This window comes from Aedes albopictus, chromosome 2 (genome assembly GCF_035046485.1).
Source record: "Aedes albopictus strain Foshan chromosome 2, AalbF5, whole genome shotgun sequence".
NCBI classification, from domain to species: Eukaryota; Metazoa; Arthropoda; class Insecta; order Diptera; family Culicidae; genus Aedes; species Aedes albopictus.
Window position 1 is genome coordinate 178,919,075 of NC_085137.1, and position 21,316 is coordinate 178,940,390.

Consider the following 21,316-nt stretch of genomic DNA (forward strand, 5'->3'; position numbering starts at 1 on the left):
TTTACTCGTTTTTCAGTTATTGAACAAAATAGAGTAAGTTTCCTTCGGAATCTAAAAAAATGGTCAAAAATGTTGATTTTTCAGTTGTTTTTTGCCAATATCTAGGAAACGAGTAGAGATATCGCAAATCTAAGCACTTTTTTTGCCCTATAGGGTCCTAAAATCACCGGTTTCAGAAGAATAGCATATTTTTTTTTTATCGAAAAAAAAATCATTTTTTTTTGGTCCCACACAATTTTTGACAACTTTAGGCCCCTTGAGGGACCACTTAGCCTTGAGATACGGACTTCAAATTTTGACACGATCATATTTTAGCTAAAACGATCATTTTCCACTAACGAACTTATAACATTTCTAAATTTTGCAAAATAAGGGACGGCCTAGTGTATATATACCATTGTAATTTCCGGAGTTCTGTAGGATTTTTAGCGGATTTCAAGTACACCAGTGGCAAATTTTGAGGCAAGCTCTCAAAACTTGTGGTAAATATTCCTTTTTATACATACTGAAAGCTGTGTTCGTATTATGTTCGAAAGTTGTTTATTCAAACGACCCATTTGAGTAAATGGTATGTGGTAACATATTACGCATTGCAATAATGCAATGTCATCAACGAGTAGCGTTTTTTTACTTTTCAAGTCTATCGGAAGGTCAGATCAAAGCACTTGATGCAACGCAACAAATACGGACATTGCCAAAGTCATATTACAGTGAGTCAACTTATCATTTCTATTCACAATCAAATGATTTTTTTATATTCCTGAAACTCGGGAATTTCGCCAAACTGTGTAATAGTTATCAATAAAAAAATAACAATAGATACCCCGGCTAGACCAACGACGCAACACTTGGTAAGCGAGGGTGCGAGAAACGATAGCATGGGTAGCACAGCAAGCAAACGATGAGGCACATGTCTTCCCCGTACATTGATATTGTTCAGTTGAGTGCGATCACACAAGACAACAGTTACTGTCCTCTTCTACGATGATTTGGGATATCCGAGCAGGGCAGTCAGCGGTGTCAACTGCACTGAAAATCCCACTATTGTCGACCGACGTTAGTCAGTTGTCAACGTATGGTGCACTACTGACGTCGATCCTCGGCATTCGCAATGCAAATTTACGCCCGCGCGATAATCGTGCCTTGCTCGTGCGGAAAGAGCGCTCGACCGCGCAGTTCTGCAACCGTCCGAGTTCGATTGATACCTACATTGTATTGAAGAAGCGTCCGGCGAGTTGTCCACTTTGGTCGGTCCGATGGAACTCGAACACATCGTTGATCCGATGGGAAGAACCGTCTTCGCTCGATCAAGTGCGCCTTCCAACTGAGTCCATCATCGCACTCGAACTGCGGAGGAGGTGACTCAGCTGACGACGACGCGGCACTCGCTCTGTCTGTCTGGCTGGATGCATTCTACTCTACATACTTGGCCCGCGGGAGATCTTGGGAATCTCGCTCGTTCGACGGATCCAGTCCGATGACTGTGTGGTGCCTCTGTTTTCTCTGTATGCAGTGGGCCACTCAAGTGTGTGCCTGCCGTGCACTGTGCGCGTTCTCACTGCTGAAGTGACCACCGAAAGGTGTACAACACACTACAGTTCGTGTCGCGGTTTCGAGTGTTTCAAGTTTCGGACTTTAGCTGGCTGTAGCTGCGTGGAATTTAGCCGAAAATAATCGAACGAAAACAAGGAAAACATATTGTCTGAAGGCCCACTAAATGGCCAATCGGTACCAACGTGAAAATCATCAGTTTTAAAGAGGACTAGTGTGCGTAAAAGTAGAACACCAATTTTTTCGCGAAAGAAAGATATCTTCGGACAAAAGAATAATCGTGCTCGTGATTGAAGTGATTCAGGTGATTGAAAAGTGACAATCTGTCTGATCGAAGGACTTTACTCTTCCGTTAACTCAGGTGACGGTAGACCTGTAATAGCTGCAATTCTCGGAACAACGCATTCTTGGTCTGCATTGCGGAATAATTGTTCGGTTTTTGTGCTCTTCCATACGGAACTTGTGATTCTACAATCATCGCGCAGTACGAAGCCGAGGGATCAGCCCGGCCAGCAGCGGGTGGGTGGTATCTGGTGGGGCGACGCGACGTCAGGCGCCCGCTCGGAACAGACTTGGGGACGTTGTTGGATGTAGTGGTGATACTTAGCTAACGACGACGACGACATCGCGACGCACATGTGCAGTGGTGACACTCTCATCGGTCCAGTTTAGTGTGGTGGATTTATTCACGACGGGCGACCGCTCAGGATTAGTGTTGGTAAAGATCAGTTTTTCTTTTATTTATTTTTGCGCGATCAAACACAAACGAAGGCAGGGCAGTTCAGAGTGTAGAACGGACCTAAAAGATAGATGGGCAGCGGTGTGTGCATCGTCGTCGGTACTTCCAACCCAGTCGGTGATGGTTCAGTGTGGGTTTGAAACGAAATGCACGGTGAATAGGGAATATGAAATAAAAACAAAAACAAACATGCTGTGAAAAGTGCCTATCAACACCAATACGATAGTCGTAAAAATGAAAACAAACCGCCCTTACCGATCGATGGTGCGTGATTGATTTCGCAGGGATATGAAACGACAATTTCTAGTTTGTGCCGTCAAAAAGGATGGGGGAATCGGTTTTAAACGCGTCTTTGTGGAAAAATGACCCATGCCAATATCTCCATGATATAAAGAGTTTCGATGTTGCACTTATCGTTAGTATTTTTGATTTCATATCTTCTCAATCGTTTCGTTAACTCAATAAGAGGGTGGAGCGGATCTGGTGTGATGCTTAAATCCCGTGACTACACTGGAAGACGGCTTGCGGTTAAAATTACTATTCTGCAGGGTCAATTTAAACTAAGCTCACTCGTACAAAATCCGTTCCAATAATCATTTACAAAGAGATCACGAAATGTGGAACTTGATCATTGTAGTAGGTTACAAATGACATGTTGATATCAAAGTAGACTAAGTATAATTGAGAGTTATCCTGTCACTTCTATCTTGCCACCGAAGCAAAAAGACGTGCATCATATAGCACTCCTACATTGGCAGACGAGGAGAATTTCTGGATTTTGTCGAGGAGAAAACGACTGTGAATTGTTTGAAACCTGGAATTTCAAAACATTAACAAGATATATAATGGAAAAATACTACGGTAACTATTATTTCTAGTGTTTTGAAATTCTTTAATGAAATTTCATAATGAAAATGGTAAAACGAGTGTTTTAGCTAAAGACATCCAGGAAGATGGGCAGAAGTTGATTCTAACCCGTGAACCTGAAAAAAAAAACCAGGATAACGAAGGGAACCAAGAATTCCAGCCCGTACACCTGGTACCTTAGCGTAGGGAATGTAGAATTCCAGTCCGCAATAAATCCCAGGATAACGTAGGGAATGAAGAATTTCAGTCCGTATACCTGGTTCTCTGGGAATGTAGAATTCCAGTCCGCAACCGAAACCCAGGACAACGCAGGGAATGACGAATTCCAGTCCGTATACCTGGTAATCGGGCGAAGGGAATGTAGAATTCCAGTCCGCATATAAAACCCAGGATAACGCAGGGAAAATTCCAGTCCGTATACCTGGTACACTAGCGAAGAGAATGTTGAATTCTAGTCCGCATAGAAAGAACAGCTGTAAGACCAAATGTATTCTGTATTTCATTTTGCATGGCAAGTGCAGATCAATTGTTTGGAAATTTTTATTGGTTACCATGGTACTATGGTTACAATACATGGATACCAAGCCAAGAGACAGTTGAAATGAGTTCAAGACTAAAAGGAAATGAGAAAAATCCACTAATGACTTGATGAAAGCCAAACAATTGCTACCGACGCAAATAAAAACAGCGTAGATTGAAATATGGAAAATTCAAACAGTATTGGATGGAGTGAATAGAGATATACTGAAACACAGGTTAATCAGATTTTGAATCCATTACGTTTTGTGTGATTCGCAATAGAAAATATTCGCTATACTGTGTGATGCATTGACTCTAGACTTAGTAGGCTGAAAAAATATAGTTCTCGAGTTTCTGAGGATGCCAAACATATATATTTTTTAAAATTTAATTGGGTCTCCTTGCTAGACTCTGACAATTAAATCCACACCAGTCCAAGCACAAGGCAAGGTTCTGCGATGACTGAATGTCGGCTTATTGAAGTTATAACATGCAAGCCTAAAATGTGGTGTTGTATCTAATAAATCGATATAATAGACAAATAACTCGTTTTGAGAAAACAGTCACTCACATATTTTAGTCTAACATTCAAATTTATTCTGTTGGGTCAGAGATCCGGAAAATGTATTAAATCGGGATAGTTTTGGGGAGTTTTCGATTATTTCATTTATTTGACAATTAATTATTTCTTGGAAAATTGTGTGATTTGTATTATAAGGTTCTATAAAATATTTTGGCAAATTATGCTGAAAAAAAAAGAATTCTTTTGATGAAATTGGAATGATAAGTATTAAAACTAAGTATTTCATTTTAAACAATTGCTTCTACATTATGACTGTTATTGTAACTTTTCGAATGTTTGCTATAAAAGGCTAGGTAACGGTGTTTAATTATCCAGTTTTTTTTATTGATTTTTATTCAAGTCTTTATTCGAATGTTCAGTGCTTAATTCGTACTGTTGAATAATAGAAATAAAAATTATCAATTTAAAAAAAATGCGTTCTTGCTATTTCTACATTTCCAGAACCAGATTTGGATTAAAAAAAAGAAAAAGGGCAAGATTATAGGAATCACAGTCGAAAAAGAGAAATGTTCATCAATAGATAAATACAATGATGTAATATAATATCAGAGTTTCAAACTTCAGTGAAAACAGGTGAAAACAGCAGTTTTTTCCAGAAGAGATGATCATAATGAATAATGTTAGAATTGAATTATTTAGAATCAAAGAAGACTTTTCACTGGAACTAAACCAAGTTATTTATTCAAGTTATCAAGTTGATTTCAATTTTATTCCAAACATTAATAACGTTTTAATTCCATTTAAATACAACATAGGAGAGATGTAGTAGGCTACAAATGACATGTTGATATCAAAGTAGACTAAGGATAATAGAGAGTTATCCTGTCACTTCTATCTTACCACCGAAGCAAGAAGACGTGCATCATTTAGCACTCCTACAATCATAATCGTGATTAGCATTCTCGTTAACGTGATTCAGATAACCATATTTCTCGAACATCAATCATAAATTCAAGAACCTAGTTCACTACTTACTTACTTTCAATCCTGAGCACCCATGGTGGTGTAGAGGACCGAATTGAAATATCTCCATCCTGGGCGATTGCCCGTCATCGCCTCCAAAGTAACAATTCCATTGCTGATTGGTTTTGTTGGATTTTTATTACGATTTTATTACAGCAATAATTAAAACTCGCAGTTTTATGCCTACCTTTATGAAAACCATTGATGAAATGTTTTATAGTGTGCTTGAAGAAATCCATAAAGCCAGTTTTAAATAGTAAACAAAACTCTTCGATTTGTTAACCATCTGGCATTTATTATTACCACAATAAAACTAAAAAAAACTCTCAACAGATGACGATCCGTTCAATTAGTAACGACATCTGTTGGTGAAAAACCAGAAACTACGATACTGGTAGGTTTATTGCGGTCATCTTTAAAGTAAAATTGCTATCGTTTTATTTTCGCTAATTGAACGCTGACGTGAATTGATAATAGGCTCAGTGAACCAGTTATGGCTATAGTACCTCAAATTCGCCATAGTTGATTTTCAACCTTTTAAGATACAAATCAACAAGAGAAAAATCATGATCAACAGATCACGATCACAAAAGATGGTTGCAATCATTCAAACTTCACAATTTGCTCAAATTATGCTAGAAATAAACCATTTTCCTTAACTTTTCGGCCACCTTGCACCCTATTTCGCCATAGTGCACCAGTTATGGCAAATCCCATAAGGAATGCATGTAAATATGCGAAGTGGAACCCAAATTAACAAATGTGTCCATAACTGGTACAGGGTTCCTATCATTGGCACACGCCGTAATAAATACTGAAAGTAGTTTTGGTTCCGTTTTTATATTTGTCCTGTAAAGTATGAAAACTAATCAATCATTTGACTTATTGTTTACATTCGTCGGTCTTCTTCTTATTTTTGTAGAAATAGTTTTTCTTAGGTAGTGCGATAACTGGTACAGGCACCCTAGTTAATTTTACTCAAATTAGCAATGAATTGATAGTTTACCGCCATTTCCATACCATGCCCACATAAATAATCTCTAAGCTAAGTTTTCTTGTGATTCGAGATAGTTTTACTAAATTATTTATATTTCTGCAACCCCAATACTCACGGTAAAATTGAATGCGCATATTACTTTGAAATGATCGCTTTCTACTTACGAATAATGTATCCTTCTGAGCTTTCGAAGAAGCTTCTCTGCATCTTGAGCTGTCATATTTTTTGTTGAAAAAATAAACTGTTTTGTGGTGGCTTGTCAGTCGGACAAAATAACATAAATAGTGTTTTATTTTTGTCAAGACTGACAAGCCACCACAAAACAGTTTCGTAAAACAGTCGAACACACCAACGAAAAAATAAACAACAACAATCATCAAACAAAATTTTCAACTAGGTTTTAAAACAGTTTTATTGCTATCCTTAATGTGTTTTGTAAAACCTCTCCGAGAGTGGTCCACTTAGCCGGAAGATGCTCTTAAAGAGGTTACCAAGAGGTTTTGATGTATAAATCAGTTTTTATTCATTTTTTATAAAAATGGTCCTAAAGATCTCTTATAGAGCCGAACAAAACTTAAAATGTTACTTGGGTTGACCTGTGGCCAGGTCAAATTTCTGTCGACTTTCTTTACTTCCTTATTGTGGCTGCGGCGCCATGAGCCCCTCCCAAGTAACAATTCCATTGCAGATTGGTTTTGTTTGATTTTTATTAGGGGTTTATTACAGCAATAAGTAAAACACACAATTTTATGACTACTTTTATGAAAGCCATCGATGAAATGTTTTAAAGTATACTTGAAGATATCCATAAAGCTAGATTTAAATAGTAAAAAAAAAACTCTCCGATATGTAAACCTTCTGGCATTCATTATTACCACAATATAACTGTTCAAACTCTCAACATATGGCGATCCCTTCGGTTAGTAACGACATCTGTTGGTTGCTAAGCAGAAACTACGACACTGCTAGCTTTATTGTGTGTGTGTGTGTGTGTGTGTGTGTGTGTGTGTGTGTGTGTGTGTGTGTGTGTGTGTGTGTGTGTGTGTGTGTGTGTGTGTGTGTGTGTGTGTGTGTGTGTGTGTGTGTCCAGTGTAGAATTAGCATAAGTTCAAATACACATAAATAAAAAAAAAAAGCTTTATTGTGGTCATCATAAAAGTAAACTTGCTTTCGTTTTATTTTCACTAATTGTGGTCGTCGCCATATTGAAGAATTAGCTGAAGTGAATAAAAAATATTTAATTTTGCTCAAATAAGCAATGAATTGACAGTTTGCCGCCATTTCCGCAACATGCTCACATAAATAAACTCTCTGAGCTGAGTTTTCTTTTGATTCGAGATAGTTTTACTAAATTATCAAATTGATTTATTTCATTCCAAGATGATAATATTCATCAAAATCGAAGCGCATTTATTTTACGTTTCTGCAACCTCAATATAACCGGTAAAATTGAACGCGCATAAGCCTACCAACACAATAACTACTAAAATATTACTTTGAAATGATCGCTTTCTACTTACGAACGATGTATTCTCCTGAACTTTACGCGAAGGAGCTTCTCTGCATCTTGAGCTGTCATACTTTTTGTTGAAAAAAAAATAGACAACAACAATCATCATAACTTTAACCTCTTTTCGAGAATGGAAAATTTTTCAACTAGGTTTTAAAACAGTTTTATTGCTACTCTTAATGTAGTTTGCAACACCTCTCCGCGAGTGGTCCACTTAGCCGGAATATGCTCTTAAAGAGGTTGTCAAGCGGTTTTGATGTATAAATCAGGTTTATTGCTAATGGGTCATGAAGATCTCTTATAGAGCAGAACAATACTTAAAATGTTACTTGGGCTGGGTCTGCCTCTGCTGCGATGTCCTGCTGGGTTTCAATCTAACGCTTGCTTGCAGATTTCGTGTCCGCCCCTGCGTAGTGTGTGGCCGGCTAACCTCCACTTGCGCTCCCGAATTTCTGTCGATATCGGCTTTTGATGCCATCGACGATGAAGCTCCACGTTGCAGATCCAATTATGAGGCCACTACCGCAGGCATCTATTGGTGAAGACCTGCAGCCGTTGCGTGTTCTCCACTGATACACACCAGGTTTCACTGGCGAATAGCAGCACAGATTTCACGTTCGAGTTTAAAAACCGGATTTTGTTGCGTCGACTGATCTGGTTGTTTTTCCATACATTTCTTAAACTCGCAAAAGCAGCCCTCGTCTTCTTGATCCGTGCACCTAGGTCGATCTGGGTGCCGTCATCGGTCGCCATTTGGCTACCAAGATATTGGAAGCTTTCAACATTCTCCACTGATTTCCCAGCTATCGTAAAGCTGGAAGGGTTGACCGTGTTTATATCCAACGATTTGGTCTTGTTGACGTTGATGGTAAGACCTGCCGCTGAGGAGCGATTGGCAAGATCATCGAGCTTGCTTTGCATATCAGAGCGCCGTTGAGCTAGGAGAGCAACGTCATCAGCCAACTCGAAGTCATTTAGGTGCTCCATTAAAATGGGTTGCCACAGCAATCCACGATTTGGTTCACGGTCAATCGCACCTACCAGGATCTCGTCGATTGCGATGAGGAACAGTAGCGGTGATAGTACCTATACATCCTTGTCTCACTCCAGCAACGACCAGGATGGGATCGGACAAAACCCCGTTGTGCAGTACTCTGCACGAAAATGCTCTGTACTGTGCTTCAATGAGGCCGATGATTTTCTCAGGGACATCCTTGCGCCTGAGGGCTACCCACATGTTTCCGTGATTGAGATGGTTGGAAGCTTTTTTGTAATTAATGAACACCAGGTAGAGAAACTGTTGGAATTCATTGATTTGCTCCAGAATGATACGGAGCATGGCAATATGATCCACACAGGATCGTCCGGCACGGAATCCTGCTTGCTGCCGTCGGAGAGTTGCGTCAATCTTCTCCTGTATCAGGTTTAGGATCACTTTGCAGAGGACTTTGAGAACGATACACAGTAACATGATGTCCCGCCAATTATCGCATACAGTCAGGTCACCCTTTTGGGTACCTTTATTAAGATGCCTTGTATCCAGTCGGCCGGAAATGTCGCGGTTTCCCTTAAGTTGCCGAATAATTGATGCAATAGTTGTGCGGATACTACGGGGTCAGCTTTGAGCATCTCAGCTGATATGCGATCGACCCCTGAGGCTGTGTTCGATTATGCTGAGGTGTTGATGGCGTGGCCGACACTCGAAAAAGGTTTCCAAAGTGCTCGAACCAGCGTTTCAACTGGTCAGCCGAGTCGGTCAGTAACTGTCCAGACGTGTCTATCACGGGCATCGTAGCATTCATCTTCGTCCCACTAAGCCGCTGTGAGACATTGTAAAGGAGACGGATGTCGCCTGTGTTTCCGGCTTTCTCGCCTTCGTCGGCTAGGGAGTCCACCCACGCTCTTTTGTTCCGTCTACTTGAGCGTTTCACTTCCTTCTCGAGAGCCGAATAGCGCTGACGAGCTACGGCTTTGGCTCCTCGTGTTTTCGCTCGCTCTATCGTGGCTTTGGCGTTCCTTCGTTCTTCTATCTTCCTCCAGGTGTCATCTGTGATCCACTGCTTTCTCTGGGTGCGTAGCTCACCCAAATCATTGTCGTCGGAGGTGATGAAGGCGCTCTTCATGGCCGTCCACTGATCTGCTATGCTTCCACCTTTCGGAATATCCACAAAACGGTTCTCGTCGAAGGACCTCTTCACCGCAGCGTCTTCCAGTCGCCGTGTGTTGAACCGGCGCCCGATTTCTTCTCCTGTCAATGGATCGTAACCGGATCCTGCCGAATAGAAGATGAAAATGTCGTCTCTAAAATAGTTCCATACGTCGGTTATTCTCCGACTGTCGTGACACTATCATGAGAAACCCATGTCGTTCTGTCAAAAGAGCGATCCTCCAATTATCATGTCATTGGTGCTCCAAAACTCTGCAAACAGCCCTCCATTATCGCTCATTTCTCCAAGACCGTGGCCACATGGTGTCATTTGGTGCCCACATAATTTAAGTCAAAAAATGCCTACAGATATAAATGTTAGTAAATTTTTGGCACATCAAGTAATTATTTTCAATTCAAACCGAAGCCACGACCTGTAACAGTAAAAGTTGCGATAAAGCAGGTTTGGAATAAGAGTATGTATCTCAACGAGAAAATTCATTCATCGATTCCCTTAGAAGAACAAAAAAAATCACAACTGTCGTTGTGACGCACGTGAGTGCCTACGACATCTTCCAGATGTGCTGCTTGCTACGCTATTCCAACCACACCACAAGAGCGCGAGCGGTGTGTAGGTACAACGTCGTCGCGTCGTCGTCGGTCGGCTATACTCCAAAGTAGTATCCGTCCAAAACCAGTATGAGCGAAATGGTTATGCCTGTGATGCCCTACGCGATACGGCACGGCAGGGTCAACACATGAGTGGAAACTCCCGGACTCGAGCCGAGCAGTACTAGATTGCGGCGCACGCGTACATGCATCTGCTGCGCAGTCTGGTCGTTCGGCCGTTCCATTCAATTTAGAAGAGCTCTATAGTTCGAACATGCGGACAAGGGTTTTGTTTTGGTTCAAATCTATCATCGTCGGTCCGTGCGTCCGTCGGTCGGTCGTTTGCGTTGATCGTTTAGTACTAATGACGACGACGGTACAATACCAGCTTACAATCAAATAATGGTGCGTTTGCGTGTGTCTGGTTATGGATTTGGGATTCTATTGACGAGGGCCATAAATTAGATTGATTGTTTTGTTTGAAGATGACCAGGAACAAAACGATCGATGCGAAGGCAAGTTTTAGTTCTGGTAACCAGCTTGTTCAGGGGCCGTTCATAAACCACGTAGACTTTTAGGGGAGAGGGAGGGGGGTCTGACAAAAGTCTACGCTTCATAAAAATTTTAAAGTTTTTGTATGGACAAAAGTCTACAAGGGGTGGAGGGGGTCTGAGGTGGGCAAATTTTGGTCTACGTGGTTTATGAACAGCCCCTTAGGGGATAGTAGTCAATTGTATGATTGGTTTACACACTCGATTTTGAATACCGTAAAACGGGGTAACATTGATCGGTTTGACCGACCACATGAAATGTTCAAAAAGCTTCAGTTTCTGCTCACAAGTGGTATATCGTAATCTGTTATTATTTAGCTATTAAATGATATGGAATTCATGAAAATTGAATTCCATAAACATTGAAACAATTGGGTTTTTCCTGTACTGTGTTTTGTAACGCGATAAGATACATTGTCAAACATTCATGCTTGGTATGAATACTAGATACAATATTAGGTTAGAAATCACTGTTTTACTTCAACATGATATCCTCGAGTTGGGCTTAATAGACGAAATTTTTTATGAAGGTGCTCTTTTTCAATAAAATATACGATTTATTCAAAGTAGGCTTCCAATTCCTTAAGCCATTGCCTATATTTAGGCGTTATTCGCGGTTTAGAGAATTTCAGTCCTAAAATAACTCAAAAAGTGTACTGCCATAATTCGAAATGCTACGAGTAACTCGATACATATTGTGGAAGTTGGACATTCCGTGAAATAGAAATGGCGTCCAATACACTTTGAAGTGCGGGTTACAATATCTACAAGCTGTATCATGCTTTAAATGTGAAAATTATTCGTGGAATGCAATCTATACTGCTGATGGAGGTATAAGCTTAGTTTCCTGCTCCCAAGTAGAGCGCTCAAGTAAAATTCCTCATTTTTCCGTAAGTAATTTTGACATTTGTTCAACTGACAGCATTTTAACGAAACAATGCTGTAAGAAGGATGTGAAAGAAAAGGACACCAGGTTGTTTACGATTTGGACTTGAAGAAATTTCGTTCGTTTCCTCAGGAAATGTTTTTCGCGCGCGTGTAGGGAAAATGATTTAATTTATATTTAACTTTTGGGTGGGCTTCTGGAGAGAATCCAGACTACGGATTCGCACTACGGTGGTAGGAATTCTGCTGGGTCTCTGACGGTTACTTCATGAAGTTCTCGAAGAAATACTGGGACAAAGCTTCACAGGGAATTGAATGAAGATCCACGAAGGATTCTTTGTGATGCATCTTCTGGCATTCCGTACGAAGGTTTTTCTTTGAGATGAAGTTCTACAAAAAATCCCTCCATGAGGGATTTCTGTAGTATTTTTTTCCGGGTTTCACTCAGATATTTATTCAGAGATTCCCGCAGAAATTCCAACCGGGATCATTCCAAGAGTTCCTTCAAGGACTTCTACAGGAATGCATTCCAAGATTTCTCCAATGATTCCGCCAAAGATTGGTCCAGGAATTCCTCTGGAGAGTTTCAGTAGTTGATTTCAATAAGAGCAAACATACGATAGTTACAGCTTTGATCCAATGATATTCCTAAGCAAAACTTATGATTTTGTTAAGTATCTGGATACAAAAATTTTGCCCTCTTAATCATAAGTGAAATTTATGGCTTTCAACAATAATCGTAGTGTCACCAAATTTCAAGGGGATCTTATGCTCTTCCTAAGTTTTTTTTTTTGCCTCAGTGGTGAAACAAACTTATTCGTCAAACTGAAGTTGTTTTGAAATTAACCGCAGGAAATCCCCGCTCATTGCGTTTTGTCGCAGTAGCAGAATTGCGGATTTTTTTTGAGTACATACCACAGTGCTTCCGCATTCCGTTGCGCACTTCAAACAGATGTTTTATCTTGAGTTCTTCCCTTGCCAAATCTTTAACCCTGTGTACTTTAGGCATATGGCCCCTGTGTACTAATAGCTTAATGCACACTGATGTCTTTGGTGCGAAAGAAGAAACAAAAAGAAAGAGAAAATGTCACTTTTACTCACGGAATAATACATCGACATATTATTCCGTACGGAAAATTAACAACATGACTGACAGCATCGCATGACAGTGCCATCTGTTTGCAAATCTTTTTGGCTGCGAATTACTTATCAACTGCGAATGCTAAAGTAATTTTGATTGCAAAAGTTTTACTTGACTATTACTTGTCCTATCCTTTTACACAGTACCTACCAGGTGGAAACTAGCCAATAACTGTAATGCTTTTGGTACATTCATGAGATATTCCAGGCTTTCCAAACTGTACTCGAATTAGGACCTTCAAGGTCTACAGGCTCTATTCTTGTTTCGCTTCACTCTATCGGCATTATTCTTCCACGATTGTGTCTGGTGCACTTCATAATATTCCCAGACATCCAGGAATTGTATAACATGTTGCATTTGGGCAGTTCAGATTTCAAACATGTTAGAAATTCAAAGCTCCCATATGCTCATTATCATCCTTGGTGCAAAACTAGAGTACTGTCAAATTTCAGCCATTTTGGTGGTGATTTGATGGTGGCCCAAAAGCAAAATAGGTTTATATGGAAGTCACTATGGAGCATTTTCAAAAAAAGTTCTCCGCATTGTATATCATTCACATATGGATAAAGTCATAGGGTCAAAGTCAAATTGAATTCTTCAAATCTCAATGGTGAATGTTGTTCAAATATGCATGGATGAATATAGATTACCAACTTCTACACAGAAAAAAGTATTCATGTAAAATTCAGCGAGAAATCATGCACATAAAGGGAATGCTAGAGTTAGTGCATATTTACATGAGATATCATGTAAAATTACGTTACAATCGTGTAAATTTCCGCTAACTGTCACGTAACCGGTTGAAGTCCATGATGGTTTACGCGATGGTTGGTGGAAATTTACATATTGTAACGTAATTTTACATGATGTCTCATGCACCAACTCTAGCATTCCCTTCATGTGCATGATTTCTCGCTGAATTTTAATTACATATTTTTTTCTGTGTGTTTCATGAGGCGAAATGAGTTGCGGTCTTCGGCAACATTCATCATTGAGATCTGAAAAAAAAAATCAATTTGACTTTAAGCCTATAACTTCATCCACGTGTTAATGCTGTACAGCGTGAAGAACCTTTTTTGAAAATTCTGTAATCTGGGGTGTAGTTGGTCAGTGGGGTGAACCTGATCACTCAATTACCCACACAGATAAAAATAATGAGATTTACACGTCATGTAAACCTCATTTGAGTCATGTAAACTTAGTGTTATGATGGTTTACATGATATATCATGTAAATTTGTGTTATATGTCATGTAAACTCTCAGAGTCATGCTGAATTACATGACATATAATGGAAGTTTACATGATATTTCATGAACTTTACATGATATGTCATGTAAATTTCTGTGACATCCCACGCTCCAATTATGTGCATCATATGCCACAGAATTTTACACTCTTTTTTCGAGCTGTGCACGGATATCGACTTTCAAGGAATTTACCATGCTATTTTAACCCTCAAGAGGATACCTTAAATGAAGGTCCGTTTTGGGACCCTGGGGTCCATTGGACCCCAACATATATTCTCGCGTATCTCGTGATCCTTACTTTTTGAAAGGGTGATGTTTTCAGCAAAGATGTTAGGAAATTCAAGGCCTATCTAGTGATGAACAATTTAGTTCGGGAAGTTTCCGCTAGGTGGTGCTAGTGAGCATTGAAAAATGCCCCCAATCTACAGGATATAACGTACCTAAACAAGCGGACAAGGACAAGACGTACCGAAACAATAGGGTAAATCGCACTGCTGTAGACGAGTAGACATATATGTCCAGCGGGTCAAAAGGGGTCATTCAAATATTACGTAACGCAAAGGAGTGGGAGGTGGTCTAGCGCTGTGTTACGTTTCATTCAAAATTTTCTATACAAAAGTTGTTGCACGGAGAAGGGAGGAGCCCTTAAGTTGTCAAATTTTGCGTTTCGTAATATTTGAATAAACCCAAGAGGAATCAGAGACAAACAGAAAATTTAAATCTCATATATCTCAGGATCCTGATTATATAGTTGATGTCTTCGGCAAAGTTGTTTGGTTGGTCAAGAACTTATAGATTATGGACCGTTTGATTCGATATTCCACCACTAGGCAGTGCTAGATAGCATGCAAATTTTTTATCTCATAATATCTCAGGATCCTGATTTCTTAGAAAAATGATGTCTTAGTTGTTGGGTAGGTCAAAAATGTTCAGTTGATGAGCCATTTGATACGAACTCTCCTATTGGGAGACGCTGGTGCGGGATGCTTATTATTTATAGAGATGGTGTCTACAGCTGTTATTTGGCAGGACATGGACCTACCGAATATAGACACTATAGAATCTACAGACTTGGGGAGAAATAGTTGAATTACGCAATTTTAGAGTGTTTTATAGTGAATTTAGTGTGTATTAATAGAAAATGACGTCACACAACCCACAGTCGTTATCGTTCCGTAAATCTCGTTTCAATGAGAGTCTAATAAAGGTGGGGAAGAAGATATTTTGTGTGCGTGGGATCCGTGTCTGGTGCAAAACATGTCACTACTACAAGAAAAGCGAGCTCCCATAAGAACGCGTGTCAAATAGTGACGTCACTATTTGTGTTTACATTTTTCTTTGCTTACTAATACATAGCCATCTCTTCTTCTTCCTCACCTGTAATATACTCTCATTGATCTCGTTTGGCTAAACGAATTGACAGATCGCTTGGTTAGGGGCCATCCATAAATGGCGTAGCATTTTTTTACGATTTTGACACCCCCCTTCTCCCCCTATTTTCCCATACCTAATACATGGCTCGTAGCATAATCAGAGACTCTCCCCACCACCCTAAAATGCAACTTCATCTATGGACGGCCCCTTACAGTTGTCTGCACTTTGGAAAGCATATGGAATCTATAGTGTCTATATTACAGATTATGGGATATATGAAATTATACTTTGATCATAATCTACACAATTTTCCACAGCACAGATCAGACATCCAAGCTCAGTTTCAAAACTGTGTAAGGAATTAAACGTACATTTGAAATGGCAACACAAGTGGCAACATCGTGGTGGCGCTGCTATCCCAATGTTCCCACGCTGTTGTCGGTGGTGAATATAAAACTTATGTAGATATGCGTACTCACCACTAATTGTAGCAACTTGCCACATAGGTGACGCTAGTGTTGTCAACGCTAAAAAAAATGAATCCTTGCACAGCTTTCGAGACAATTTTCTATAGGCTTGGATGTCTGTTCTCTGTGATACAAAATATATTTTCATGAAAAATCGAATAAAATGGAATGTAAATTTCAACGTTTCCTTCCCGTAACCGGGAGGAACTCCTGGAGAGAAATTCCTGGAGGAATCCCGTGAGGAGTTCCTGGAGGAATCCTGGAAGAAATTCCTAGGGGAATCTCGAGAGCAACTCCTAGAGGAATCCCGGGAGAAATTTCTGGAAAATCCCGGGAGAAATTCCTGAAAGAATCCCGAGAGGAATTCCTGGAGGAATGCCAGGAAGAATTCTTGGAGGAATCCCGGGGGAAATTCGTTGAGAAATTCCGGTAAGAATTCCTGGAGAAATCCCAGGAGGAATTGGGAGCATATCGTGATTTTATTGGATTCCAATACCTTTGTTTTGATGGTTAAATTAACAAAACAATTTTAATTTTCGTGGATAGAATGACAGTTCAATCGATAAAGTGACAGTTCGACCCGAACAAAAAAATTTCCCCATACAAACTTTAAATGCATTTTAAAAATATTTCCCGGACTCCAAAAATTATGAAATTTTGGATTTCGAATAATTTTTGGGCGGAGAATCCGATTATGAAATAATCCGGATACCCCTAAAGAACCCAATTCCTGAAGCAACCCCCGGAGGAATTCCTGAAGAAATCCCAGGAGGAATTTCAAGTGGATTTCCTAGAAAAACTCATGCAGGAAACCCGGGAGCAATTCGGATGATTCCTGATGAAATTCTGGGAGGAATTCGTGGAGGAATCTCGGAAAGCCTTTGTGGAAGAATCCTTTTACGAATTCCTAGTTGAATCCCTGGTGGATTTCCTGAAGTAGTTTTGGGAGTCATTTCCGGAGGGCTTTTAAGTGGATTTCCCAGATGAAATCGTAGAGGAACCTCGGGAGGAATTACTGAAAGAATCCCTGTATTCATTTCTGGAAGAATCCTGGTAGGAGTTCCTTCAGAAATTTTGGGAGGAATTCCTGGAGGTATCCGGGTGAGTCAATTCTGAAGTAAATTATCCACCAAATTGGAAGTATTGGTATTGTGAACAGAATGTAATTATATTGTGTTATTCTCAAGATATTCTCTTCAAAAGAAGTGTACTTATTTGAGGACGCTTGCCACTCGGTAATCTAGGATGCTGGGCATATACGAACTAATTAGCGCCATTTTGCAGAAAAACTTTAAAATAATTTTCATTACCAAATAATCCTTGATGTATTGAACACTTTTGCCGAAGACACAAACTTTCTGTACATTCCGAATCTCAAGATATTCAAGCTAAATTTAACTTTCAATCCATAATTTGAATAAACAATAGCGCCACCTACTGGGCTAATTCCAATTCAATTTGTTCGTCACAAGATTGCCCTTGGTCTATTGAACAATTTTGTCGAAGACAGCATTATTCTAGGAAGTGACGATCACCAAATATAATCATTCGTGTCGTGGGGTCCAATGGACCCCAGGGGAGCAAAATCGCCCGGTTCAACTTTGACATAAAAATAATCTATAGTACGCCATGAAATATTTGTTATTTTTGCACAAATAACTCATCGTGGTGTAGTTTGAAGGTACTGTGAAAACGGGACCGATGTGTCAATCCAAACTTTTTTGCGACCACTTCAAAGTGGCTCTGGGGTCCAATGGACCCCAGGTATCCATTAGAGGGTTAATATTACGTCATTGGATTGAGAATGCTTGAAATATAACTATTGCTTCCTGGAAAGTCGATATCCGCAGGTAATTGAGTGATCAAGTTCACCCCACTGATCAACTACACCCCAGTTTACGGTAATTCCCATGTATACCTATTATGCTTCTGGGCCACCATTAAATCACCCCCGAAATGGCTGAAAATTTGACAGGATTCTAGTTTTGCATCAAGGATTGTAATGAACATATGGGAGCTTTGAACTTTGAACATGTTTGAAGTCTGAACTGCTCTAATGCTGCATAAGATGATAAAGCGGAGACCACATGCGTGAATGCCGCCATTTAGGTGTATATACAATGTACGCATATCGCCTCCACTTTAACATGTTATTCAACATCTTATACGATCACTGGTTGACTGGGTTACGAGTATGTCTATGTGTTCCCGGGTAGACGTGAATATCATAATCATATCTTAAAACGATCAAATTTTGATGTCATATCTTAATTTGTTATTGATGAGATATTCAAAAAGTTGCCAAATATCTGCTCAATATCTCATCGTGATATGATTTCAAAATTAGTACTTAATTTGATCTTTGGAAAGCCTAGTGCAACCCGCTGTATAAATATCGAAATTTCCCAACATTTCGCATAAAAACTATTTTAAGTTTTCAACTTTCATTATGCGCCGTCCCCAAATAACGTAACGCTTCAGGGGAATAGGAAATACAGCCTAGCGTTACGACCCATACAAAAAAGTTGAAGTTATCATACAAAAGCACATTATGGATTCCGCCAGATCCTAATGAACCAACCACCGAGTTCAAAAATATCGAATTTAGCGTTACATAATAAATAGATGTTCCCTTATGTACACCACAATTTTTACAAACGAGCACTGGGACAAAAAGGAAGTAGAAGTGGCCTTCATTTCCAATAAGCGGGTTTATGGATGCGCCAATTGAACAAAAAAAAACAGAATAATCGGCACAAAAATGCATATAATCGATATTTGCTTTTCTTTAAAAAAAGGCATAAAAATATATACTGATTTTATCTGATAGATTTCTTAATCCTAGTTTATAATTATTTTATTTCACTGTGAGTAAACCAGCAGAGGCTTTCCAATTGAGTCCGATGACAACATGAGCTGGACCTCGATGTCGAGTTTGCATTTGTGGTACGAATCCAATAAATGAATCGCCGGACAATTTGGGAACTTTATCGGCCCGCTAAGCAAAATACGTCTATGTCCAAAAACGGACCGTTTGATTCTAGATTCAACAAAACATACCGCTGCAGACGACAAGCTTTTTGAGTTTCAACCAACGAATTGCGTAGCGATTCTGCCTAGGGTATACGAACAGACGATAGTCGTGACGACTACGATCTTCTAAATGTTTCCAAAGCTTTTCTGGGCGACAGTTCATAATAGCGCACGTTCAGTGAAGTACATACTAGATTTTTAGTTGATTTTTAATATTTATTTATTTAATATTTAATATTTAAAACACATTTTTAAAACATATCTCAATATATACTCGATGAATTTTTTTCATTTTTTTTTTGTGTTACAGCTTAAACTCAAGGCTTTCATATGCAGCAACGTTTGAGGTTTTGTATTCACTAAAAAAATAGGCAAAATTTGCTTATGTAGTTGACGGTATTTAAAATATTACCATATTTTGCATATATAATCTGCCAAACGTTTTCCACCAATAAAAGTTCATTAACTAAACGAAAAATGCATAGGACCTACTCTTCATATGTAGTTTAGTAGGTCCTGTATAAAAATATTACATTAAGAGAGTTTAAAAAAGTTGAAAACACTTGGCACTTTTATTGATCAAAATATGATGAATTTCCAAATAATTCACTGAGCATATACATGTTTTTCATATTTTTTGTAGTGAATTTTGAACCTCAAACGAAGCTGCATATGAAAGCCTTAGGTATAAGCTGTAACACAAAAAAGATTGGAAAAGTTTCATCAAGTACATATTGAGATATAATGTTTTAAAAATGTGTTCAAAAACCTTATAAGTTTTACTAAAAGTTCTATTACTTTCAGAAAACTTATTCGATCTCGCTCAAAATTTTACCAATGGAGCTTCAATATATGGTTTATGATTTGTCAAAGTTTCATCGATGATTGACGTATAAAGTTATAAACATTTGAATGGAAAATTATTTTGACCAAAAAATTGCTGTACGGACAATTGTTTGATACACTGTAAGTGATACTTTCAGAGAAGGTTTCTTACCTTCCAAACAACTTCTTTGAAGACACTAAACATCTTATATAAAATTTTCGGTACAAAATCGTTTATGATCACGAAATATGGCCTTTCAAAACTATGCGTTGATAGAAGTTTATGACTTTTATTAACTAGTGTATGTAATTCTTCTTCGTTCCCTTTGACGCTTAAGTAATGAAAAAATCTGTTCATTTGATCTGATGATTGATTTGAATAGCAATAAATTCATATACTGCCGTAATTCTGCAAAGTGACGTAAGCGCCTTTCAAAATGCCGATATTTTTCGGTATATTATATATAATATCTTGTGTAAAAATAACACTGTGGTATGCCTGCTGTATTAGAATGCAAGATCTAGTCGTAATCTATTATCTATGGAAAGAAACTTAGATGATGAGCAAGAGTTTTATGCATAATAACCAAAAAATGGACCAAAACTATCAATGTCGCTTACGTCACTTTGCAGAATTACGGCAGTATAGCGTTTTCACGTTTCATTTCAACAAGGACGATACGACCGTGTAGAATTTTCAAATCAGATCGAATTTATCACACTAATGAGATAGATAGAAACTTTCCATCAATTTCACCACTTTCCACGTCCATCTCCATCACCGAACCGCTGCCCCGGCCTCTCGTTTTGACGCGCCATCGACATCCACCACCCTGCCTCGTTATGGAAATATCGAACCATCTAGAATCTGTTTTAACCCGGATTTCCCTGCTTTCAGCAAGTGCCAATCTCGGCGCATCGGTCAGCAGCAACAACAACAACAACAACAAAAATCCGGTCACCCTGCGTGGTTCTTCTCTAAACGGTGTGATTCGAGAAGATGTGTGATCGTCATCTTCCTGCCGCTGCTACTTCTAATGTGTGAAAATCGAAAGAGATAAAGTGACGGTGATGGTAGCGAAGCGATGATGGTGCTTTAGCTGTTGATGCTGCTGATGATGATGATAAGCAGATATTTTTAGCGTGAAGAACGCGGATGAAAAACGCGAGTGATGTGAAGCAGATCGTGTGGAATCGGAAGAAATCTGCGGAAAGTGCCTGTGTTGTTTATTGGAGCTGAAGGAGAAATTTACAGCGTGTGCGCGGGTGGAAATCTTCACGGTGGTCGTTATTTTTTCGTTCGCAAG

At 39.2% G+C, this 21,316-nt stretch overlaps 1 protein-coding gene and 1 long non-coding RNA gene across 4 annotated transcripts in view; both read left to right on the plus strand.

Annotated features, from left to right (window-relative positions):
* LOC109397513 (dual 3',5'-cyclic-AMP and -GMP phosphodiesterase 11) overlaps positions 1–21,316 on the plus strand; it is a 460,696-nt gene that overhangs the window by 74,934 nt on the left and 364,446 nt on the right. The window lies entirely within an intron of this gene.
* Positions 753–21,244, plus strand: LOC134287810 (uncharacterized). Its single transcript, XR_009997561.1, has 2 exons — positions 753–2,269; positions 20,908–21,244. It is a non-coding gene; the product is annotated as an uncharacterized LOC134287810 (long non-coding RNA).